At 43.4% G+C, this 26,061-nt stretch overlaps 15 pseudogenes; all 15 read right to left on the bottom strand.

Annotated features, from left to right (window-relative positions):
- Nucleotides 1-744: 744 nt before the first annotated feature.
- Nucleotides 745-1,009, bottom strand: LOC130307912 (U2 spliceosomal RNA; annotated as a pseudogene).
- Nucleotides 1,010-2,471: 1,462 nt separating this feature from the next.
- On the bottom strand, nt 2,472-2,735 carry LOC130307863 (U2 spliceosomal RNA; annotated as a pseudogene).
- A 1,471-nt stretch (nt 2,736-4,206) lies between these two features.
- LOC130307874 (U2 spliceosomal RNA) lies at nt 4,207-4,469 on the bottom strand (annotated as a pseudogene).
- Nucleotides 4,470-5,935: 1,466 nt separating this feature from the next.
- Nucleotides 5,936-6,199, bottom strand: LOC130307901 (U2 spliceosomal RNA; annotated as a pseudogene).
- Nucleotides 6,200-7,656: 1,457 nt separating this feature from the next.
- On the bottom strand, nt 7,657-7,920 carry LOC130307900 (U2 spliceosomal RNA; annotated as a pseudogene).
- Nucleotides 7,921-9,392: 1,472 nt separating this feature from the next.
- Nucleotides 9,393-9,656, bottom strand: LOC130307899 (U2 spliceosomal RNA; annotated as a pseudogene).
- Nucleotides 9,657-11,123: 1,467 nt separating this feature from the next.
- LOC130307905 (U2 spliceosomal RNA) lies at nt 11,124-11,388 on the bottom strand (annotated as a pseudogene).
- A 1,463-nt stretch (nt 11,389-12,851) lies between these two features.
- On the bottom strand, nt 12,852-13,116 carry LOC130307862 (U2 spliceosomal RNA; annotated as a pseudogene).
- A 1,466-nt stretch (nt 13,117-14,582) lies between these two features.
- Nucleotides 14,583-14,847, bottom strand: LOC130307861 (U2 spliceosomal RNA; annotated as a pseudogene).
- A 1,461-nt stretch (nt 14,848-16,308) lies between these two features.
- LOC130307898 (U2 spliceosomal RNA) lies at nt 16,309-16,572 on the bottom strand (annotated as a pseudogene).
- Nucleotides 16,573-18,035: 1,463 nt separating this feature from the next.
- Nucleotides 18,036-18,302, bottom strand: LOC130307907 (U2 spliceosomal RNA; annotated as a pseudogene).
- Nucleotides 18,303-19,775: 1,473 nt separating this feature from the next.
- Nucleotides 19,776-20,043, bottom strand: LOC130307911 (U2 spliceosomal RNA; annotated as a pseudogene).
- A 1,476-nt stretch (nt 20,044-21,519) lies between these two features.
- Nucleotides 21,520-21,783, bottom strand: LOC130307915 (U2 spliceosomal RNA; annotated as a pseudogene).
- Nucleotides 21,784-23,257: 1,474 nt separating this feature from the next.
- Nucleotides 23,258-23,521, bottom strand: LOC130307895 (U2 spliceosomal RNA; annotated as a pseudogene).
- A 1,470-nt stretch (nt 23,522-24,991) lies between these two features.
- LOC130307914 (U2 spliceosomal RNA) lies at nt 24,992-25,255 on the bottom strand (annotated as a pseudogene).
- Between the last annotated feature and the right edge of the window lie 806 nt (nt 25,256-26,061).

Genomic DNA, 26,061 nt, shown 5'->3' with positions numbered 1-26,061 from the left:
TTTTTCTTCATGCTTCTTTCTTCATCCTTTTTTCTTTCTGTCATTCAGACTTTCATTCATTCGATCTCTCTCACTCACTTGCTTTAACTCATTTGTTCTCACTCACTCACTCACTCACTCAATCACTCACTCACTCATTCACTCTCACTCACTCTCACTCTCTCACTCACTCGCTCACTAAGTCAGTCTCTCTCTCTCTCTCTCTTTTTCTTTTTATATATATTTTTTTCCGTCTTCTTCTTCTTCTTCTTCAGACCCTGTCATAGCACTAATGCCTTTCCAATACCACCAGCAGATGGAGACACTCCATTGCAACATTGGTTGTGAGCAGCAGTTTCTAAAAACAAATGCCTCATGGCGGATTTCCCATCCATCAATGGATGGTAAATTTTGTTTTTATCATTCACTGACCACAGAAACCAATGCATGGTCAAGCAACAGCAATGACACACCCTTGTGTATAGGCATGAGACCCTCATGTCATTTAACAGGATTCAGCACCACCCACAAGACAGCTACCTGTCATGTCATGTCAAACCTGCACAGGTGTGCTAGATTATTATTATTTAGTTTTATTTTATTTTTTTACACCAATCAGTGTGCAAACATGGTCATTAAAACGCTAAATGAATAGACGTTCATAAACCAGTCAGTGCAACTCATCATTTTGGTCTCCAATTCTCAAACTCAAATTCTCACCCACGGAGGATTAAATGAGAATCTTTCTTGTTTAACACTGGAATGGGGTGGTGCACTGTTCACTACCCGAAGATACTGCCACATCGGGTCAATGCATAGGGCGACAGAAGCAAGCTTCCAAATCAGCTCCCTTTCTCAAAAATCCATTTAATTTATGGTCCCCAGATAGGGAACGTATGTATCAGTATGTGCTCACAAGTCACCCAAGTGCAAGTATTCACACAAAAAAAAACGTGCCTCAGGATGCGATCTGTCGCAAGATCCTTTCTTTTTTTTACACTTGATCTAAGCCAAAAGGCCTAGAGGGGATAACCGGGAAAGGGGTGGACCCAACCATGTCCCCTTCATGAGCACTCACATTACTCATAGGAATGGAAGGAAGGCTGGCAGCCAACCAGCCTCCCATACACTTTCTGGGTGGGTGGCAGTCAGCCACCCATACATACATACAGCACAGGCTAAACCCACATCATCACTTAAAAAAAGGACAGGCGACCATTGCACTCTGATGGAGCATTTAGCAATGCAATCCATAGCCTGGCTTTTGCCTGAACCCCCATCACTCCTCCTCTTGCATATAAGACAATATTTCAGATCTGCATATGAAAACAACACGCCTACCTTTGTTGCACATAGCTGCCTGCCTGTCTCTAGTTACCCCACTGGCTGTAGCTGCGTCCCTTCCGACATGGAATAACACCAACTGTAACGATAAACTGAAAATTAACAGTATAAACCTGCATCATTTTGGACTCTGGTATTTGCTGAATCCGGGTGACCTGACAATCGATGGTGGTGCCGCTGGTGATTCTGGCCTTCTTGGAATCTGTTGGGCCTATGTGTTAGCTCACACATCACTTGGGTATCCATGGTAACTACCACAACATGGTCATCTGCAGTTTACATCTAGCCCGTGGCATTGAATGGCATTTTAAAAGTGCTAAGGGTCCGGGTGCAATAATCCTCCCATGAGGATCAGCCTCAACGGCTTTGTAGATTGCACTCATGTCAGCAACTCCATATACATTTTTTTTTCTTCATGCTTCTTTCTTCATCCTTTTTTCTTTCTGTCATTCAGACTTTCATTCATTCGATCTCTCTCACTCACTTGCTTTAACTCATTTGTTCTCACTCACTCACTCACTCACTCACTCAATCACTCACTCACTCATTCACTCTCACTCACTCTCTCACTCACTCGCTCACTAAGTCAGTCTCTCTCTCTCTCTCTCTTTTTCTTTTTATATATATTTTTTTCCGTCTTCTTCTTCTTCTTCTTCAGACCCTGTCATAGCACTAATGCCTTTCCAATACCACCAGCAGATGGAGACACTCCATTGCAACATTGGTTGTGAGCAGCAGTTTCTAAAAACAAATGCCTCATGGCGGATTTCCCATCCATCAATGGATGGTAAATTTTGTTTTTATCATTCACTGACCACAGAAACCAATGCATGGTCAAGCAACAGCAATGACACACCCTTGTGTATAGGCATGAGACCCTCATGTCATTTAACAGGATTCAGCACCACCCACAAGACAGCTACCTGTCATGTCATGTCAAACCTGCACAGGTGTGCTAGATTATTATTATTTAGTTTTATTTTATTTTTTTACACCAATCAGTGTGCAAACATGGTCATTAAAACGCTAAATGAATAGACGTTCATAAACCAGTCAGTGCAACTCATCATTTTGGTCTCCAATTCTCAAACTCAAATTCTCACCCACGGAGGATTAAATGAGAATCTTTCTTGTTTAACACTGGAATGGGGTGGTGCACTGTTCACTACCCGAAGATACTGCCACATCGGGTCAATGCATAGGGCGACAGAAGCAAGCTTCCAAATCAGCTCCCTTTCTCAAAAATCCATTTAATTTATGGTCCCCAGATAGGGAACGTATGTATCAGTATGTGCTCACAAGTCACCCAAGTGCAAGTATTCACACAAAAAAAAACGTGCCTCAGGATGCGATCTGTCGCAAGATCCTTTCTTTTTTTACACTTGATCTAAGCCAAAAGGACTAGAGGGGATAACCGGGAAAGGGGTGGACCCAACCATGTCCCCTTCATGAGCACTCACATTACTCATAGGAATGGAAGGAAGGCTGGCAGCCAACCAGCCTCCCATACACTTTCTGGGTGGGTGGCAGTCAGCCACCCATACATACATACAGCACAGGCTAAACCCACATCATCACTTAAAAAAAGGACAGGCGACCATTGCACTCTGATGGAGCATTTAGCAATGCAATCCATAGCCTGGCTTTTGCCTGAACCCCCATCACTCCTCCTCTTGCATATAAGACAATATTTCAGATCTGCATATGAAAACAACACGCCTACCTTTGTTGCACATAGCTGCCTGCCTGTCTCTAGTTACCCCACTGGCTGTAGCTGCGTCCCTTCCGACATGGAATAACACCAACTGTAACGATAAACTGAAAATTAACAGTATAAACCTGCATCATTTTGGACTCTGGTATTTGCTGAATCCGGGTGACCTGACAATCGATGGTGGTGCCGCTGGTGATTCTGGCCTTCTTGGAATCTGTTGGGCCTATGTGTTAGCTCACACATCACTTGGGTATCCATGGTAACTACCACAACATGGTCATCTGCAGTTTACATCTAGCCCGTGGCATTGAATGGCATTTTAAAAGTGCTAAGGGTCCTGGTGCAATAATCCTCCCATGAGGATCAGCCTCAACGGCTTTGTAGATTGCACTCATGTCAGCAACTCCATATACATTTTTTTTTCTTCATGCTTCTTTCTTCATCCTTTTTTCTTTCTGTCATTCAGACTTTCATTCATTCGATCTCTCTCACTCACTTGCTTTAACTCATTTGTTCTCACTCACTCACTCACTCACTCACTCAATCACTCACTCACTCATTCACTCTCACTCACTCTCACTCTCTCACTCACTCGCTCACTAAGTCAGTCTCTCTCTCTCTCTCTCTTTTTCTTTTTATATATATTTTTTTCCGTCTTCTTCTTCTTCTTCTTCTTCAGACCCTGTCATAGCACTAATGCCTTTCCAATACCACCAGCAGATGGAGACACTCCATTGCAACATTGGTTGTGAGCAGCAGTTTCTAAAAACAAATGCCTCATGGCGGATTTCCCATCCATCAATGGATGGTAAATTTTGTTTTTATCATTCACTGACCACAGAAACCAATGCATGGTCAAGCAACAGCAATGACACACCCTTGTGTATAGGCATGAGACCCTCATGTCATTTAACAGGATTCAGCACCACCCACAAGACAGCTACCTGTCATGTCATGTCAAACCTGCACAGGTGTGCTAGATTATTATTATTTAGTTTTATTTTATTTTTTTACACCAATCAGTGTGCAAACATGGTCATTAAAACGCTAAATGAATAGACGTTCATAAACCAGTCAGTGCAACTCATCATTTTGGTCTCCAATTCTCAAACTCAAATTCTCACCCACGGAGGATTAAATGAGAATCTTTCTTGTTTAACACTGGAATGGGGTGGTGCACTGTTCACTACCCGAAGATACTGCCACATCGGGTCAATGCATAGGGCGACAGAAGCAAGCTTCCAAATCAGCTCCCTTTCTCAAAAATCCATTTAATTTATGGTCCCCAGATAGGGAACGTATGTATCAGTATGTGCTCACAAGTCACCCAAGTGCAAGTATTCACACAAAAAAAACGTGCCTCAGGATGCGATCTGTCGCAAGATCCTTTCTTTTTTTACACTTGATCTAAGCCAAAAGGCCTAGAGGGGATAACCGGGAAAGGGGTGGACCCAACCATGTCCCCTTCATGAGCACTCACATTACTCATAGGAATGGAAGGAAGGCTGGCAGCCAACCAGCCTCCCATACACTTTCTGGGTGGGTGGCAGTCAGCCACCCATACATACATACAGCACAGGCTAAACCCACATCATCACTTAAAAAAAGGACAGGCGACCATTGCACTCTGATGGAGCATTTAGCAATGCAGTCCATAGCCTGGCTTTTGCCTGAACCCCCATCACTCCTCCTCTTGCATATAAGACAATATTTCAGATCTGCATATGAAAACAACACGCCTACCTTTGTTGCACATAGCTGCCTGCCTGTCTCTAGTTACCCCACTGGCTGTAGCTGCGTCCCTTCCGACATGGAATAACACCAACTGTAACGATAAACTGAAAATTAACAGTATAAACCTGCATCATTTTGGACTCTGGTATTTGCTGAATCCGGGTGACCTGACAATCGATGGTGGTGCCGCTGGTGATTCTGGCCTTCTTGGAATCTGTTGGGCCTATGTGTTAGCTCACACATCACTTGGGTATCCATGGTAACTACCACAACATGGTCATCTGCAGTTTACATCTAGCCCGTGGCATTGAATGGCATTTTAAAAGTGCTAAGGGTCCTGGTGCAATAATCCTCCCATGAGGATCAGCCTCAACGGCTTTGTAGATTGCACTCATGTCAGCAACTCCATATACATTTTTTTTTCTTCATGCTTCTTTCTTCATCCTTTTTTCTTTCTGTCATTCAGACTTTCATTCATTCGATCTCTCTCACTCACTTGCTTTAACTCATTTGTTCTCACTCACTCACTCACTCAATCACTCACTCACTCATTCACTCTCACTCACTCTCACTCTCTCACTCACTCGCTCACTAAGTCAGTCTCTCTCTCTCTCTCTCTTTTTCTTTTTATATATATTTTTTTCCGTCTTCTTCTTCTTCTTCTTCTTCTTCAGACCCTGTCATAGCACTAATGCCTTTCCAATACCACCAGCAGATGGAGACACTCCATTGCAACATTGGTTGTGAGCAGCAGTTTCTAAAAACAAATGCCTCATGGCGGATTTCCCATCCATCAATGGATGGTAAATTTTGTTTTTATCATTCACTGACCACAGAAACCAATGCATGGTCAAGCAACAGCAATGACACACCCTTGTGTATAGGCATGAGACCCTCATGTCATTTAACAGGATTCAGCACCACCCACAAGACAGCTACCTGTCATGTCATGTCAAACCTGCACAGGTGTGCTAGATTATTATTATTTAGTTTTATTTTATTTTTTTACACCAATCAGTGTGCAAACATGGTCATTAAAACGCTAAATGAATAGACGTTCATAAACCAGTCAGTGCAACTCATCATTTTGGTCTCCAATTCTCAAACTCAAATTCTCACCCACGGAGGATTAAATGAGAATCTTTCTTGTTTAACACTGGAATGGGGTGGTGCACTGTTCACTACCCGAAGATACTGCCACATCGGGTCAATGCATAGGGCGACAGAAGCAAGCTTCCAAATCAGCTCCCTTTCTCAAAAATCCATTTAATTTATGGTCCCCAGATAGGGAACGTATGTATCAGTATGTGCTCACAAGTCACCCAAGTGCAAGTATTCACACAAAAAAAAACGTGCCTCAGGATGCGATCTGTCGCAAGATCCTTTCTTTTTTTACACTTGATCTAAGCCAAAAGGCCTAGAGGGGATAACCGGGAAAGGGGTGGACCCAACCATGTCCCCTTCATGAGCACTCACATTACTCATAGGAATGGAAGGAAGGCTGGCAGCCAACCAGCCTCCCATACACTTTCTGGGTGGGTGGCAGTCAGCCACCCATACATACATACAGCACAGGCTAAACCCACATCATCACTTAAAAAAAGGACAGGCGACCATTGCACTCTGATGGAGCATTTAGCAATGCAATCCATAGCCTGGCTTTTGCCTGAACCCCCATCACTCCTCCTCTTGCATATAAGACAATATTTCAGATCTGCATATGAAAACAACACGCCTACGTTTGTTGCACATAGCTGCCTGCCTGTCTCTAGTTACCCCACTGGCTGTAGCTGCGTCCCTTCCGACATGGAATAACACCAACTGTAACGATAAACTGAAAATTAACAGTATAAACCTGCATCATTTTGGACTCTGGTATTTGCTGAATCCAGGTGACCTGACAATCGATGGTGGTGCCGCTGGTGATTCTGGCCTTCTTGGAATCTGTTGGGCCTATGTGTTAGCTCACACATCACTTGGGTATCCATGGTAACTACCACAACATGGTCATCTGCAGTTTACATCTAGCCCGTGGCATTGAATGGCATTTTAAAAGTGCTAAGGGTCCTGGTGCAATAATCCTCCCATGAGGATCAGCCTCAACGGCTTTGTAGATTGCACTCATGTCAGCAACTCCATATACATTTTTTTTTCTTCATGCTTCTTTCTTCATCCTTTTTTCTTTCTGTCATTCAGACTTTCATTCATTCGATCTCTCTCACTCACTTGCTTTAACTCATTTGTTCTCACTCACTCACTCACTCACTCAATCACTCACTCACTCATTCACTCTCACTCACTCTCACTCTCTCACTCACTCGCTCACTAAGTCAGTCTCTCTCTCTCTCTTTTTCTTTTTATATATATTTTTTTCCGTCTTCTTCTTCTTCTTCAGACCCTGTCATAGCACTAATGCCTTTCCAATACCACCAGCAGATGGAGACACTCCATTGCAACATTGGTTGTGAGCAGCAGTTTCTAAAAACAAATGCCTCATGGCGGATTTCCCATCCATCAATGGATGGTAAATTTTGTTTTTATCATTCACTGACCACAGAAACCAATGCATGGTCAAGCAACAGCAATGACACACCCTTGTGTATAGGCATGAGACCCTCATGTCATTTAACAGGATTCAGCACCACCCACAAGACAGCTACCTGTCATGTCATGTCAAACCTGCACAGGTGTGCTAGATTATTATTATTTAGTTTTATTTAATTTTTTTACACCAATCAGTGTGCAAACATGGTCATTAAAACGCTAAATGAATAGACGTTCATAAACCAGTCAGTGCAACTCATCATTTTGGTCTCCAATTCTCAAACTCAAATTCTCACCCACGGAGGATTAAATGAGAATCTTTCTTGTTTAACACTGGAATGGGGTGGTGCACTGTTCACTACCCGAAGATACTGCCACATCGGGTCAATGCATAGGGCGACAGAAGCAAGCTTCCAAATCAGCTCCCTTTCTCAAAAATCCATTTAATTTATGGTCCCCAGATAGGGAACGTATGTATCAGTATGTGCTCACAAGTCACCCAAGTGCAAGTATTCACACAAAAAAAAACGTGCCTCAGGATGCGATCTGTCGCAAGATCCTTTCTTTTTTTACACTTGATCTAAGCCAAAAGGCCTAGAGGGGATAACCGGGAAAGGGGTGGACCCAACCATGTCCCCTTCATGAGCACTCACATTACTCATAGGAATGGAAGGAAGGCTGGCAGCCAACCAGCCTCCCATACACTTTCTGGGTGGGTGGCAGTCAGCCACCCATACATACATACAGCACAGGCTAAACCCACATCATCACTTAAAAAAAGGACAGGCGACCATTGCACTCTGATGGAGCATTTAGCAATGCAATCCATAGCCTGGCTTTTGCCTGAACCCCCATCACTCCTCCTCTTGCATATAAGACAATATTTCAGATCTGCATATGAAAACAACACGCCTACCTTTGTTGCACATAGCTGCCTGCCTGTCTCTAGTTACCCCACTGGCTGTAGCTGCGTCCCTTCCGACATGGAATAACACCAACTGTAACGATAAACTGAAAATTAACAGTATAAACCTGCATCATTTTGGACTCTGGTATTTGCTGAATCCGGGTGACCTGACAATCGATGGTGGTGCCGCTGGTGATTCTGGCCTTCTTGGAATCTGTTGGGCCTATGTGTTAGCTCACACATCACTTGGGTATCCATGGTAACTACCACAACATGGTCATCTGCAGTTTACATCTAGCCCGTGGCATTGAATGGCATTTTAAAAGTGCTAAGGGTCCTGGTGCAATAATCCTCCCATGAGGATCAGCCTCAACGGCTTTGTAGATTGCACTCATGTCAGCAACTCCATATACATTTTTTTTTCTTCATGCTTCTTTCTTCATCCTTTTTTCTTTCTGTCATTCAGACTTTCATTCATTCGATCTCTCTCACTCACTTGCTTTAACTCATTTGTTCTCACTCACTCACTCACTCAATCACTCACTCACTCATTCACTCTCACTCACTCTCACTCTCTCACTCACTCGCTCACTAAGTCAGTCTCTCTCTCTCTCTCTCTTTTTCTTTTTATATATATTTTTTTCCGTCTTCTTCTTCTTCTTCTTCTTCTTCTTCTTCAGACCCTGTCATAGCACTAATGCCTTTCCAATACCACCAGCAGATGGAGACACTCCATTGCAACATTGGTTGTGAGCAGCAGTTTCTAAAAACAAATGCCTCATGGCGGATTTCCCATCCATCAATGGATGGTAAATTTTGTTTTTATCATTCACTGACCACAGAAACCAATGCATGGTCAAGCAACAGCAATGACACACCCTTGTGTATAGGCATGAGACCCTCATGTCATTTAACAGGATTCAGCACCACCCACAAGACAGCTACCTGTCATGTCATGTCAAACCTGCACAGGTGTGCTAGATTATTATTATTTAGTTTTATTTTATTTTTTTACACCAATCAGTGTGCAAACATGGTCATTAAAACGCTAAATGAATAGACGTTCATAAACCAGTCAGTGCAACTCATCATTTTGGTCTCCAATTCTCAAACTCAAATTCTCACCCACGGAGGATTAAATGAGAATCTTTCTTGTTTAACACTGGAATGGGGTGGTGCACTGTTCACTACCCGAAGATACTGCCACATCGGGTCAATGCATAGGGCGACAGAAGCAAGCTTCCAAATCAGCTCCCTTTCTCAAAAATCCATTTAATTTATGGTCCCCAGATAGGGAACGTATGTATCAGTATGTGCTCACAAGTCACCCAAGTGCAAGTATTCACACAAAAAAAAACGTGCCTCAGGATGCGATCTGTCGCAAGATCCTTTCTTTTTTTACACTTGATCTAAGCCAAAAGGCCTAGAGGGGATAACCGGGAAAGGGGTGGACCCAACCATGTCCCCTTCATGAGCACTCACATTACTCATAGGAATGGAAGGAAGGCTGGCAGCCAACCAGCCTCCCATACACTTTCTGGGTGGGTGGCAGTCAGCCACCCATACATACATACAGCACAGGCTAAACCCACATCATCACTTAAAAAAAGGACAGGCGACCATTGCACTCTGATGGAGCATTTAGCAATGCAATCCATAGCCTGGCTTTTGCCTGAACCCCCATCACTCCTCCTCTTGCATATAAGACAATATTTCAGATCTGCATATGAAAACAACACGCCTACCTTTGTTGCACATAGCTGCCTGCCTGTCTCTAGTTACCCCACTGGCTGTAGCTGCGTCCCTTCCGACATGGAATAACACCAACTGTAACGATAAACTGAAAATTAACAGTATAAACCTGCATCATTTTGGACTCTGGTATTTGCTGAATCCGGGTGACCTGACAATCGATGGTGGTGCCGCTGGTGATTCTGGCCTTCTTGGAATCTGTTGGGCCTATGTGTTAGCTCACACATCACTTGGGTATCCATGGTAACTACCACAACATGGTCATCTGCAGTTTACATCTAGCCCGTGGCATTGAATGGCATTTTAAAAGTGCTAAGGGTCCTGGTGCAATAATCCTCCCATGAGGATCAGCCTCAACGGCTTTGTAGATTGCACTCATGTCAGCAACTCCATATACATTTTTTTTTCTTCATGCTTCTTTCTTCATCCTTTTTTCTTTCTGTCATTCAGACTTTCATTCATTCGATCTCTCTCACTCACTTGCTTTAACTCATTTGTTCTCACTCACTCACTCACTCACTCAATCACTCACTCACTCATTCACTCTCACTCACTCTCACTCTCTCACTCACTCGCTCACTAAGTCAGTCTCTCTCTCTCTCTCTCTTTTTCTTTTTATATATATTTTTTTCCGTCTTCTTCTTCTTCTTCTTCTTCAGACCCTGTCATAGCACTAATGCCTTTCCAATACCACCAGCAGATGGAGACACTCCATTGCAACATTGGTTGTGAGCAGCAGTTTCTAAAAACAAATGCCTCATGGCGGATTTCCCATCCATCAATGGATGGTAAATTTAGTTTTTATCATTCACTGACCACAGAAACCAATGCATGGTCAAGCAACAGCAATGACACACCCTTGTGTATAGGCATGAGACCCTCATGTCATTTAACAGGATTCAGCACCACCCACAAGACAGCTACCTGTCATGTCATGTCAAACCTGCACAGGTGTGCTAGATTATTATTATTTAGTTTTATTTTATTTTTTTACACCAATCAGTGTGCAAACATGGTCATTAAAACGCTAAATGAATAGACGTTCATAAACCAGTCAGTGCAACTCATCATTTTGGTCTCCAATTCTCAAACTCAAATTCTCACCCACGGAGGATTAAATGAGAATCTTTCTTGTTTAACACTGGAATGGGGTGGTGCACTGTTCACTACCCGAAGATACTGCCACATCGGGTCAATGCATAGGGCGACAGAAGCAAGCTTCCAAATCAGCTCCCTTTCTCAAAAATCCATTTAATTTATGGTCCCCAGATAGGGAACGTATGTATCAGTATGTGCTCACAAGTCACCCAAGTGCAAGTATTCACACAAAAAAAAAACGTGCCTCAGGATGCGATCTGTCGCAAGATCCTTTCTTTTTTTACACTTGATCTAAGCCAAAAGGCCTAGAGGGGATAACCGGGAAAGGGGTGGACCCAACCATGTCCCCTTCATGAGCACTCACATTACTCATAGGAATGGAAGGAAGGCTGGCAGCCAACCAGCCTCCCATACACTTTCTGGGTGGGTGGCAGTCAGCCACCCATACATACATACAGCACAGGCTAAACCCACATCATCACTTAAAAAAAGGACAGGCGACCATTGCACTCTGATGGAGCATTTAGCAATGCAATCCATAGCCTGGCTTTTGCCTGAACCCCCATCACTCCTCCTCTTGCATATAAGACAATATTTCAGATCTGCATATGAAAACAACACGCCTACCTTTGTTGCACATAGCTGCCTGCCTGTCTCTAGTTACCCCACTGGCTGTAGCTGCGTCCCTTCCGACATGGAATAACACCAACTGTAACGATAAACTGAAAATTAACAGTATAAACCTGCATCATTTTGGACTCTGGTATTTGCTGAATCGCGGTGACCTGACAATCGATGGTGGTGCCGCTGGTGATTCTGGCCTTCTTGGAATCTGTTGGGCCTATGTGTTAGCTCACACATCACTTGGGTATCCATGGTAACTACCACAACATGGTCATCTGCAGTTTACATCTAGCCCGTGGCATTGAATGGCATTTTAAAAGTGCTAAGGGTCCTGGTGCAATAATCCTCCCATGAGGATCAGCCTCAACGGCTTTGTAGATTGCACTCATGTCAGCAACTCCATATACATTTTTTTTCTTCATGCTTCTTTCTTCATCCTTTTTTCTTTCTGTCATTCAGACTTTCATTCATTCGATCTCTCTCACTCACTTGCTTTAACTCATTTGTTCTCACTCACTCACTCACTCACTCAATCACTCACTCACTCATTCACTCTCACTCACTCTCACTCTCTCACTCACTCGCTCACTAAGTCAGTCTCTCTCTCTCTCTCTCTTTTTCTTTTTATATATATTTTTTTCCGTCTTCTTCTTCTTCTTCTTCAGACCCTGTCATAGCACTAATGCCTTTCCAATACCACCAGCAGATGGAGACACTCCATTGCAACATTGGTTGTGAGCAGCAGTTTCTAAAAACAAATGCCTCATGGCGGATTTCCCATCCATCAATGGATGGTAAATTTTGTTTTTATCATTCACTGACCACAGAAACCAATGCATGGTCAAGCAACAGCAATGACACACCCTTGTGTATAGGCATGAGACCCTCATGTCATTTAACAGGATTCAGCACCACCCACAAGACAGCTACCTGTCATGTCATGTCAAACCTGCACAGGTGTGCTAGATTATTATTATTTAGTTTTATTTTATTTTTTTACACCAATCAGTGTGCAAACATGGTCATTAAAACGCTAAATGAATAGACGTTCATAAACCAGTCAGTGCAACTCATCATTTTGGTCTCCAATTCTCAAACTCAAATTCTCACCCACGGAGGATTAAATGAGAATCTTTCTTGTTTAACACTGGAATGGGGTGGTGCACCTGTTCACTACCCGAAGATACTGCCACATCGGGTCAATGCATAGGGCGACAGAAGCAAGCTTCCAAATCAGCTCCCTTTCTCAAAAATCCATTTAATTTATGGTCCCCAGATAGGGAACGTATGTATCAGTATGTGCTCACAAGTCACCCAAGTGCAAGTATTCACACAAAAAAAAACGTGCCTCAGGATGCGATCTGTCGCAAGATCCTTTCTTTTTTTACACTTGATCTAAGCCAAAAGGCCTAGAGGGGATAACCGGGAAAGGGGTGGACCCAACCATGTCCCCTTCATGAGCACTCACATTACTCATAGGAATGGAAGGAAGGCTGGCAGCCAACCAGCCTCCCATACACTTTATGGGTGGGTGGCAGTCAGCCACCCATACATACATACAGCACAGGCTAAACCCACATCATCACTTAAAAAAAGGACAGGCGACCATTGCACTCTGATGGAGCATTTAGCAATGCAATCCATAGCCTGGCTTTTGCCTGAACCCCCATCACTCCTCCTCTTGCATATAAGACAATATTTCAGATCTGCATATGAAAACAACACGCCTACCTTTGTTGCACATAGCTGCCTGCCTGTCTCTAGTTACCCCACTGGCTGTAGCTGCGTCCCTTCCGACATGGAATAACACCAACTGTAACGATAAACTGAAAATTAACAGTATAAACCTGCATCATTTTGGACTCTGGTATTTGCTGAATCCGGGTGACCTGACAATCGATGGTGGTGCCGCTGGTGATTCTGGCCTTCTTGGAATCTGTTGGGCCTATGTGTTAGCTCACACATCACTTGGGTATCCATGGTAACTACCACAACATGGTCATCTGCAGTTTACATCTAGCCCGTGGCATTGAATGGCATTTTAAAAGTGCTAAGGGTCCTGGTGCAATAATCCTCCCATGAGGATCAGCCTCAACGGCTTTGTAGATTGCACTCATGTCAGCAACTCCATATACATTTTTTTTTCTTCATGCTTCTTTCTTCATCCTTTTTTCTTTCTGTCATTCAGACTTTCATTCATTCGATCTCTCTCACTCACTTGCTTTAACTCATTTGTTCTCACTCACTCACTCACTCACTCAATCACTCACTCACTCATTCACTCTCACTCACTCTCACTCTCTCACTCACTCGCTCACTAAGTCAGTCTCTCTCTCTCTCTCTCTTTTTCTTTTTATATATATTTTTTTCCGTCTTCTTCTTCTTCTTCTTCTTCAGACCCTGTCATAGCACTAATGCCTTTCCAATACCACCAGCAGATGGAGACACTCCATTGCAACATTGGTTGTGAGCAGCAGTTTCTAAAAACAAATGCCTCATGGCGGATTTCCATCCATCAATGGATGGTAAATTTAGTTTTTATCATTCACTGACCACAGAAACCAATGCATGGTCAAGCAACAGCAATGACACACCCTTGTGTATAGGCATGAGACCCTCATGTCATTTAACAGGATTCAGCACCACCCACAAGACAGCTACCTGTCATGTCATGTCAAACCTGCACAGGTGTGCTAGATTATTATTATTTAGTTTTATTTTATTTTTTTACACCAATCAGTGTGCAAACATGGTCATTAAAACGCTAAATGAATAGACGTTCATAAACCAGTCAGTGCAACTCATCATTTTGGTCTCCAATTCTCAAACTCAAATTCTCACCCACGGAGGATTAAATGAGAATCTTTCTTGTTTAACACTGGAATGGGGTGGTGCACTGTTCACTACCCGAAGATACTGCCACATCGGGTCAATGCATAGGGCGACAGAAGCAAGCTTCCAAATCAGCTCCCTTTCTCAAAAATCCATTTAATTTATGGTCCCCAGATAGGGAACGTATGTATCAGTATGTGCTCACAAGTCACCCAAGTGCAAGTATTCACACAAAAAAAAAACGTGCCTCAGGATGCGATCTGTCGCAAGATCCTTTCTTTTTTTACACTTGATCTAAGCCAAAAGGCCTAGAAGGGATAACCGGGAAAGGGGTGGACCCAACCATGTCCCCTTCATGAGCACTCACATTACTCATAGGAATGGAAGGAAGGCTGGCAGCCAACCAGCCTCCCATACACTTTCTGGGTGGGTGGCAGTCAGCCACCCATACATACATACAGCACAGGCTAAACCCACATCATCACTTAAAAAAAGGACAGGCGACCATTGCACTCTGATGGAGCATTTAGCAATGCAATCCATAGCCTGGCTTTTGCCTGAACCCCCATCACCCCTCCTCTTGCATATAAGACAATATTTCAGATCTGCATATGAAAACAACACGCCTACCTTTGTTGCACATAGCTGCCTGCCTGTCTCTAGTTACCCCACTGGCTGTAGCTGCGTCCCTTCCGACATGGAATAACACCAACTGTAACGATAAACTGAAAATTAACAGTATAAACCTGCATCATTTTGGACTCTGGTATTTGCTGAATCCGGGTGACCTGACAATCGATGGTGGTGCCGCTGGTGATTCTGGCCTTCTTGGAATCTGTTGGGCCTATGTGTTAGCTCACACATCACTTGGGTATCCATGGTAACTACCACAACATGGTCATCTGCAGTTTACATCTAGCCCGTGGCATTGAATGGCATTTTAAAAGTGCTAAGGGTCCTGGTGCAATAATCCTCCCATGAGGATCAGCCTCAACGGCTTTGTAGATTGCACTCATGTCAGCAACTCCATATACATTTTTTTTTCTTCATGCTTCTTTCTTCATCCTTTTTTCTTTCTGTCATTCAGACTTTCATTCATTCGATCTCTCTCACTCACTTGCTTTAACTCATTTGTTCTCACTCACTCACTCACTCACTCAATCACTCACTCACTCATTCACTCTCACTCACTCTCACTCTCTCACTCACTCGCTCACTAAGTCAGTCTCTCTCTCTCTTTTTCTTTTTATATATATTTTTTTCCGTCTTCTTCTTCTTCTTCTTCTTCAGACCCTGTCATAGCACTAATGCCTTTCCAATACCACCAGCAGATGGAGACACTCCATTGCAACATTGGTTGTGAGCAGCAGTTTCTAAAAACAAATGCCTCATGGCGGATTTCCCATCCATCAATGGATGGTAAATTTTGTTTTTATCATTCACTGACCACAGAAACCAATGCATGGTCAAGCAACAGCAATGACACACCCTTGTGTATAGGCATGAGACCCTCATGTCATTTAACAGGATTCAGCACCACCCACAAGACAGCTACCTGTCATGTCATGTCAAACCTGCACAGGTGTGCTAGATTATTATTATTTAGTTTTATTTTATTTTTTTACACCAATCAGTGTGCAAACATGGTCATTAAAACGCTAAATGAATAGACGTTCATAAACCAGTCAGTGCAACTCATCATTTTGGTCTCCAATTCTCAAACTCAAATTCTCACCCACGGAGGATTAAATGAGAATCTTTCTTGTTTAACACTGGAATGGGGTGGTGCACTGTTCACTACCCGAAGATACTGCCACATCGGGTCAATGCATAGGGCGACAGAAGCAAGCTTCCAAATCAGCTCCCTTTCTCAAAAATCCATTTAATTTATGGTCCCCAGATAGGGAACGTATGTATCAGTATGTGCTCACAAGTCACCCAAGTGCAAGTATTCACACAAAAAAAAACGTGCCTCAGGATGCGATCTGTCGCAAGATCCTTTCTTTTTTTACACTTGATCTAAGCCAAAAGGCCTAGAGGGGATAACCGGGAAAGGGGTGGACCCAACCATGTCCCCTTCATGAGCACTCATATTACTCATAGGAATGGAAGGAAGGCTGGCAGCCAACCAGCCTCCCATACACTTTCTGGGTGGGTGGCAGTCAGCCACCCATACATACATACAGCACAGGCTAAACCCACATCATCACTTAAAAAAAGGACAGGCGACCATTGCACTCTGATGGAGCATTTAGCAATGCAATCCATAGCCTGGCTTTTGCCTGAACCCCCATCACTCCTCCTCTTGCATATAAGACAATATTTCAGATCTGCATATGAAAACAACACGCCTACCTTTGTTGCACATAGCTGCCTGCCTGTCTCTAGTTACCCCACTGGCTGTAGCTGCGTCCCTTCCGACATGGAATAACACCAACTGTAACGATAAACTGAAAATTAACAGTATAAACCTGCATCATTTTGGACTCTGGTATTTGCTGAATCCGGGTGACCTGACAATCGATGGTGGTGCCGCTGGTGATTCTGGCCTTCTTGGAATCTGTTGGGCCTATGTGTTAGCTCACACATCACTTGGGTATCCATGGTAACTACCACAACATGGTCATCTGCAGTTTACATCTAGCCCGTGGCATTGAATGGCATTTTAAAAGTGCTAAGGGTCCTGGTGCAATAATCCTCCCATGAGGATCAGCCTCAACGGCTTTGTAGATTGCACTCATGTCAGCAACTCCATATACATTTTTTTTTCTTCATGCTTCTTTCTTCATCCTTTTTTCTTTCTGTCATTCAGACTTTCATTCATTCGATCTCTCTCACTCACTTGCTTTAACTCATTTGTTCTCACTCACTCACTCACTCACTCAATCACTCACTCATTCACTCTCACTCACTCTCACTCTCTCACTCACTCGCTCACTAAGTCAGTCTCTCTCTCTCTCTCTCTTTTTCTTTTTATATATATTTTTTTCCGTCTTCTTCTTCTTCTTCTTCTTCAGACCCTGTCATAGCACTAATGCCTTTCCAATACCACCAGCAGATGGAGACACTCCATTGCAACATTGGTTGTGAGCAGCAGTTTCTAAAAACAAATGCCTCATGGCGGATTTCCCATCCATCAATGGATGGTAAATTTTGTTTTTATCATTCACTGACCACAGAAACCAATGCATGGTCAAGCAACAGCAATGACACACCCTTGTGTATAGGCATGAGACCCTCATGTCATTTAACAGGATTCAGCACCACCCACAAGACAGCTACCTGTCATGTCATGTCAAACCTGCACAGGTGTGCTAGATTATTATTATTTAGTTTTATTTTATTTTTTTACACCAATCAGTGTGCAAACATGGTCATTAAAACGCTAAATGAATAGACGTTCATAAACCAGTCAGTGCAACTCATCATTTTGGTCTCCAATTCTCAAACTCAAATTCTCACCCACGGAGGATTAAATGAGAATCTTTCTTGTTTAACACTGGAATGGGGTGGTGCACTGTTCACTACCCGAAGATACTGCCACATCGGGTCAATGCATAGGGCGACAGAAGCAAGCTTCCAAATCAGCTCCCTTTCTCAAAAATCCATTTAATTTATGGTCCCCAGATAGGGAACGTATGTATCAGTATGTGCTCACAAGTCACCCAAGTGCAAGTATTCACACAAAAAAAAAAAACGTGCCTCAGGATGCGATCTGTCGCAAGATCCTTTCTTTTTTTACACTTGATCTAAGCCAAAAGGCCTAGAGGGGATAACCGGGAAAGGGGTGGACCCAACCATGTCCCCTTCATGAGCACTCACATTACTCATAGGAATGGAAGGAAGGCTGGCAGCCAACCAGCCTCCCATACACTTTCTGGGTGGGTGGCAGTCAGCCACCCATACATACATACAGCACAGGCTAAACCCACATCATCACTTAAAAAAAGGACAGGCGACCATTGCACTCTGATGGAGCATTTAGCAATGCAATCCATAGCCTGGCTTTTGCCTGAACCCCCATCACTCCTCCTCTTGCATATAAGACAATATTTCAGATCTGCATATGAAAACAACACGCCTACCTTTGTTGCACATAGCTGCCTGCCTGTCTCTAGTTACCCCACTGGCTGTAGCTGCGTCCCTTCCGACATGGAATAACACCAACTGTAACGATAAACTGAAAATTAACAGTATAAACCTGCATCATTTTGGACTCTGGTATTTGCTGAATCCGGGTGACCTGACAATCGATGGTGGTGCCGCTGGTGATTCTGGCCTTCTTGGAATCTGTTGGGCCTATGTGTTAGCTCACACATCACTTGGGTATCCATGGTAACTACCACAACATGGTCATCTGCAGTTTACATCTAGCCCGTGGCATTGAATGGCATTTTAAAAGTGCTAAGGGTCCTGGTGCAATAATCCTCCCATGAGGATCAGCCTCAACGGCTTTGTAGATTGCACTCATGTCAGCAACTCCATATACATTTTTTTTTCTTCATGCTTCTTTCTTCATCCTTTTTTCTTTCTGTCATTCAGACTTTCATTCATTCGATCTCTCTCACTCACTTGCTTTAACTCATTTGTTCTCACTCACTCACTCACTCACTCAATCACTCACTCACTCATTCACTCTCACTCACTCTCACTCTCTCACTCACTCGCTCACTAAGTCAGTCTCTCTCTCTCTCTCTCTTTTTCTTTTTATATATATTTTTTTCCGTCTTCTTCTTCTTCTTCTTCTTCTTCTTCAGACCCTGTCATAGCACTAATGCCTTTCCAATACCACCAGCAGATGGAGACACTCCATTGCAACATTGGTTGTGAGCAGCAGTTTCTAAAAACAAATGCCTCATGGCGGATTTCCCATCCATCAATGGATGGTAAATTTAGTTTTTATCATTCACTGACCACAGAAACCAATGCATGGTCAAGCAACAGCAATGACACACCCTTGTGTATAGGCATGAGACCCTCATGTCATTTAACAGGATTCAGCACCACCCACAAGACAGCTACCTGTCATGTCATGTCAAACCTGCACAGGTGTGCTAGATTATTATTATTTAGTTTTATTTTATTTTTTTACACCAATCAGTGTGCAAACATGGTCATTAAAACGCTAAATGAATAGACGTTCATAAACCAGTCAGTGCAACTCATCATTTTGGTCTCCAATTCTCAAACTCAAATTCTCACCCACGGAGGATTAAATGAGAATCTTTCTTGTTTAACACTGGAATGGGGTGGTGCACTGTTCACTACCCGAAGATACTGCCACATCGGGTCAATGCATAGGGCGACAGAAGCAAGCTTCCAAATCAGCTCCCTTTCTCAAAAATCCATTTAATTTATGGTCCCCAGATAGGGAACGTATGTATCAGTATGTGCTCACAAGTCACCCAAGTGCAAGTATTCACACAAAAAAAAAAAAACGTGCCTCAGGATGCGATCTGTCGCAAGATCCTTTCTTTTTTTACACTTGATCTAAGCCAAAAGGCCTAGAGGGGATAACCGGGAAAGGGGTGGACCCAACCATGTCCCCTTCATGAGCACTCACATTACTCATAGGAATGGAAGGAAGGCTGGCAGCCAACCAGCCTCCCATACACTTTCTGGGTGGGTGGCAGTCAGCCACCCATACATACATACAGCACAGGCTAAACCCACATCATCACTTAAAAAAAGGACAGGCGACCATTGCACTCTGATGGAGCATTTAGCAATGCAATCCATAGCCTGGCTTTTGCCTGAACCCCCATCACTCCTCCTCTTGCATATAAGACAATATTTCAGATCTGCATATGAAAACAACACGCCTACCTTTGTTGCACATAGCTGCCTGCCTGTCTCTAGTTACCCCACTGGCTGTAGCTGCGTCCCTTCCGACATGGAATAACACCAACTGTAACGATAAACTGAAAATTAACAGTATAAACCTGCATCATTTTGGACTCTGGTATTTGCTGAATCCGGGTGACCTGACAATCGATGGTGGTGCCGCTGGTGATTCTGGCCTTCTTGGAATCTGTTGGGCCTATGTGTTAGCTCACACATCACTTGGGTATCCATGGTAACTACCACAACATGGTCATCTGCAGTTTACATCTAGCCCGTGGCATTGAATGGCATTTTAAAAGTGCTAAGGGTCCTGGTGCAATAATCCTCCCATGAGGATCAGCCTCAACGGCTTTGTAGATTGCACTCATGTCAGCAACTCCATATACATTTTTTTTTCTTCATGCTTCTTTCTTCATCCTTTTTTCTTTCTGTCATTCAGACTTTCATTCATTCGATCTCTCTCACTCACTTGCTTTAACTCATTTGTTCTCACTCACTCACTCACTCACTCAATCACTCACTCACTCATTCACTCTCACTCACTCTCACTCTCTCACTCACTCGCTCACTAAGTCAGTCTCTCTCTCTCTCTCTCTTTTTCTTTTTATATATATTTTTTTCCGTCTTCTTCTTCTTCTTCTTCTTCTTCTTCTTCAGACCCTGTCATAGCACTAATGCCTTTCCAATACCACCAGCAGATGGAGACACTCCATTGCAACATTGGTTGTGAGCAGCAGTTTCTAAAAACAAATGCCTCATGGCGGATTTCCCATCCATCAATGGATGGTAAATTTAGTTTTTATCATTCACTGACCACAGAAACCAATGCATGGTCAAGCAACAGCAATGACACACCCTTGTGTATAGGCATGAGACCCTCATGTCATTTAACAGGATTCAGCACCACCCACAAGACAGCTACCTGTCATGTCATGTCAAACCTGCACAGGTGTGCTAGATTATTATTATTTAGTTTTATTTTATTTTTTTACACCAATCAGTGTGCAAACATGGTCATTAAAACGCTAAATGAATAGACGTTCATAAACCAGTCAGTGCAACTCATCATTTTGGTCTCCAATTCTCAAACTCAAATTCTCACCCACGGAGGATTAAATGAGAATCTTTCTTGTTTAACACTGGAATGGGGTGGTGCACTGTTCACTACCCGAAGATACTGCCACATCGGGTCAATGCATAGGGCGACAGAAGCAAGCTTCCAAATCAGCTCCCTTTCTCAAAAATCCATTTCATTTATGGTCCCCAGATAGGGAACGTATGTATCAGTATGTGCTCACAAGTCACCCAAGTGCAAGTATTCACACAAAAAAAAACGTGCCTCAGGATGCGATCTGTCGCAAGATCCTTTCTTTTTTTACACTTGATCTAAGCCAAAAGGCCTAGAGGGGATAACCGGGAAAGGGGTGGACCCAACCATGTCCCCTTCATGAGCACTCACATTACTCATAGGAATGGAAGGAAGGCTGGCAGCCAACCAGCCTCCCATACACTTTCTGGGTGGGTGGCAGTCAGCCACCCATACATACATACAGCACAGGCTAAACCCACATCATCACTTAAAAAAAAGGACAGGCGACCATTGCACTCTGATGGAGCATTTAGCAATGCAATCCATAGCCTGGCTTTTGCCTGAACCCCCATCACTCCTCCTCTTGCATATAAGACAATATTTCAGATCTGCATATGAAAACAACACGCCTACCTTTGTTGCACATAGCTGCCTGCCTGTCTCTAGTTACCCCACTGGCTGTAGCTGCGTCCCTTCCGACATGGAATAACACCAACTGTAACGATAAACTGAAAATTAACAGTATAAACCTGCATCATTTTGGACTCTGGTATTTGCTGAATCCGGGTGACCTGACAATCGATGGTGGTGCCGCTGGTGATTCTGGCCTTCTTGGAATCTGTTGGGCCTATGTGTTAGCTCACACATCACTTGGGTATCCATGGTAACTACCACAACATGGTCATCTGCAGTTTACATCTAGCCCGTGGCATTGAATGGCATTTTAAAAGTGCTAAGGGTCCTGGTGCAATAATCCTCCCATGAGGATCAGCCTCAACGGCTTTGTAGATTGCACTCATGTCAGCAACTCCATATACATTTTTTTTTCTTCATGCTTCTTTCTTCATCCTTTTTTCTTTCTGTCATTCAGACTTTCATTCATTCGATCTCTCTCACTCACTTGCTTTAACTCATTTGTTCTCACTCACTCACTCACTCACTCAATCACTCACTCACTCATTCACTCTCACTCACTCTCACTCTCTCACTCACTCGCTCACTAAGTCAGTCTCTCTCTCTCTCTCTCTTTTTCTTTTTATATATATTTTTTTCCGTCTTCTTCTTCTTCTTCTTCTTCTTCTTCAGACCCTGTCATAGCACTAATGCCTTTCCAATACCACCAGCAGATGGAGACACTCCATTGCAACATTGGTTGTGAGCAGCAGTTTCTAAAAACAAATGCCTCATGGCGGATTTCCCATCCATCAATGGATGGTAAATTTTGTTTTTATCATTCACTGACCACAGAAACCAATGCATGGTCAAGCAACAGCAATGACACACCCTTGTGTATAGGCATGAGACCCTCATGTCATTTAACAGGATTCAGCACCACCCACAAGACAGCTACCTGTCATGTCATGTCAAACCTGCACAGGTGTGCTAGATTATTATTATTTAGTTTTATTTTATTTTTTTACACCAATCAGTGTGCAAACATGGTCATTAAAACGCTAAATGAATAGACGTTCATAAACCAGTCAGTGCAACTCATCATTTTGGTCTCCAATTCTCAAACTCAAATTCTCACCCACGGAGGATTAAATGAGAATCTTTCTTGTTTAACACTGGAATGGGGTGGTGCACTGTTCACTACCCGAAGATACTGCCACATCGGGTCAATGCATAGGGCGACAGAAGCAAGCTTCCAAATCAGCTCCCTTTCTCAAAAATCCATTTAATTTATGGTCCCCAGATAGGGAACGTATGTATCAGTATGTGCTCACAAGTCACCCAAGTGCAAGTATTCACACAAAAAAAAACGTGCCTCAGGATGCGATCTGTCGCAAGATCCTTTCTTTTTTTACACTTGATCTAAGCCAAAAGGCCTAGAGGGGATAACCGGGAAAGGGGTGGACCCAACCATGTCCCCTTCATGAGCACTCACATTACTCATAGGAATGGAAGGAAGGCTGGCAGCCAACCAGCCTCCCATACACTTTCTGGGTGGGTGGCAGTCAGCCACCCATACATACATACAGCACAGGCTAAACCCACATCATCACTTAAAAAAAGGACAGGCGACCATTGCACTCTGATGGAGCATTTAGCAATGCAATCCATAGCCTGGCTTTTGCCTGAACCCCCATCACTCCTCCTCTTGCATATAAGACAATATTTCAGATCTGCATATGAAAACAACACGCCTACCTTTGTTGCACATAGCTGCCTGCCTGTCTCTAGTTACCCCACTGGCTGTAGCTGCGTCCCTTCCGACATGGAATAACACCAACTGTAACGATAAACTGAAAATTAACAGTATAAACCTGCATCATTTTGGACTCTGGTATTTGCTGAATCCGGGTGACCTGACAATCGATGGTGGTGCCGCTGGTGATTCTGGCCTTCTTGGAATCTGTTGGGCCTATGTGTTAGCTCACACATCACTTGGGTATCCATGGTAACTACCACAACATGGTCATCTGCAGTTTACATCTAGCCCGTGGCATTGAATGGCATTTTAAAAGTGCTAAGGGTCCTGGTGCAATAATCCTCCCATGAGGATCAGCCTCAACGGCTTTGTAGATTGCACTCATGTCAGCAACTCCATATACATTTTTTTTTCTTCATGCTTCTTTCTTCATCCTTTTTTCTTTCTGTCATTCAGACTTTCATTCATTCGATCTCTCTCACTCACTTGCTTTAACTCATTTGTTCTCACTCACTCACTCACTCACTCAATCACTCACTCACTCATTCACTCTCACTCACTCTCACTCTCTCACTCACTCGCTCACTAAGTCAGTCTCTCTCTCTCTCTCTCTTTTTCTTTTTATATATATTTTTTTCCGTCTTCTTCTTCTTCTTCTTCTTCTTCAGACCCTGTCATAGCACTAATGCCTTTCCAATACCACCAGCAGATGGAGACACTCCATTGCAACATTGGTTGTGAGCAGCAGTTTCTAAAAACAAATGCCTCATGGCGGATTTCCCATCCATCAATGGATGGTAAATTTTGTTTTTATCATTCACTGACCACAGAAACCAATGCATGGTCAAGCAACAGCAATGACACACCCTTGTGTATAGGCATGAGACCCTCATGTCATTTAACAGGATTCAGCACCACCCACAAGACAGCTACCTGTCATGTCATGTCAAACCTGCACAGGTGTGCTAGATTATTATTATTTAGTTTTATTTTATTTTTTTACACCAATCAGTGTGCAAACATGGTCATTAAAACGCTAAATGAATAGACGTTCATAAACCAGTCAGTGCAACTCATCATTTTGGTCTCCAATTCTCAAACTCAAATTCTCACCCACGGAGGATTAAATGAGAATCTTTCTTGTTTAACACTGGAATGGGGTGGTGCACTGTTCACTACCCGAAGATACTGCCACATCAGGTCAATGCATAGGGCGACAGAAGCAAGCTTCCAAATCAGCTCCCTTTCTCAAAAATCCATTTAATTTATGGTCCCCAGATAGGGAACGTATGTATCAGTATGTGCTCACAAGTCACCCAAGTGCAAGTATTCACACAAAAAAAAACGTGCCTCAGGATGCGATCTGTCGCAAGATCCTTTCTTTTTTTACACTTGATCTAAGCCAAAAGGCCTAGAGGGAATAACCGGGAAAGGGGTGGACCCAACCATGTCCCCTTCATGAGCACTCACATTACTCATAGGAATGGAAGGAAGGCTGGCAGCCAACCAGCCTCCCATACACTTTCTGGGTGGGTGGCAGTCAGCCACCCATACATACATACAGCACAGGCTAAACCCACATCATCACTTAAAAAAAGGACAGGCGACCATTGCACTCTGATGGAGCATTTAGCAATGCAATCCATAGCCTGGCTTTTGCCTGAACCCCCATCACTCCTCCTCTTGCATATAAGACAATATTTCAGATCTGCATATGAAAACAACACGCCTACCTTTGTTGCACATAGCTGCCTGCCTGTCTCTAGTTACCCCACTGGCTGTAGCTGCGTCCCTTCCGACATGGAATAACACCAACTGTAACGATAAACTGAAAATTAACAGTATAAACCTGCATCATTTTGGACTCTGGTATTTGCTGAATCCGGGTGACCTGACAATCGATGGTGGTGCCGCTGGTGATTCTGGCCTTCTTGGAATCTGTTGGGCCTATGTGTTAGCTCACACATCACTTGGGTATCCATGGTAACTACCACAACATGGTCATCTGCAGTTTACATCTAGCCCGTGGCAATGAATGGCATTTTAAAAGTGCTAAGGGTCCTGGTGCAATAATCCTCCCATGAGGATCAGCCTCAACGGCTTTGTAGATTGCACTCATGTCAGCAACTCCATATACATTTTTTTTTCTTCATGCTTCTTTCTTCATCCTTTTTTCTTTCTGTCATTCAGACTTTCATTCATTCGATCTCTCTCACTCACTTGCTTTA

The sequence above is a fragment of the Hyla sarda genome, unplaced genomic scaffold (assembly GCF_029499605.1).
Source record: "Hyla sarda isolate aHylSar1 unplaced genomic scaffold, aHylSar1.hap1 scaffold_1440, whole genome shotgun sequence".
NCBI classification, from domain to species: domain Eukaryota; kingdom Metazoa; phylum Chordata; class Amphibia; order Anura; family Hylidae; genus Hyla; species Hyla sarda.
Note: the sequence above shows the minus strand (reverse complement) of the source record. Positions and strands in the feature narration are given on the sequence as shown.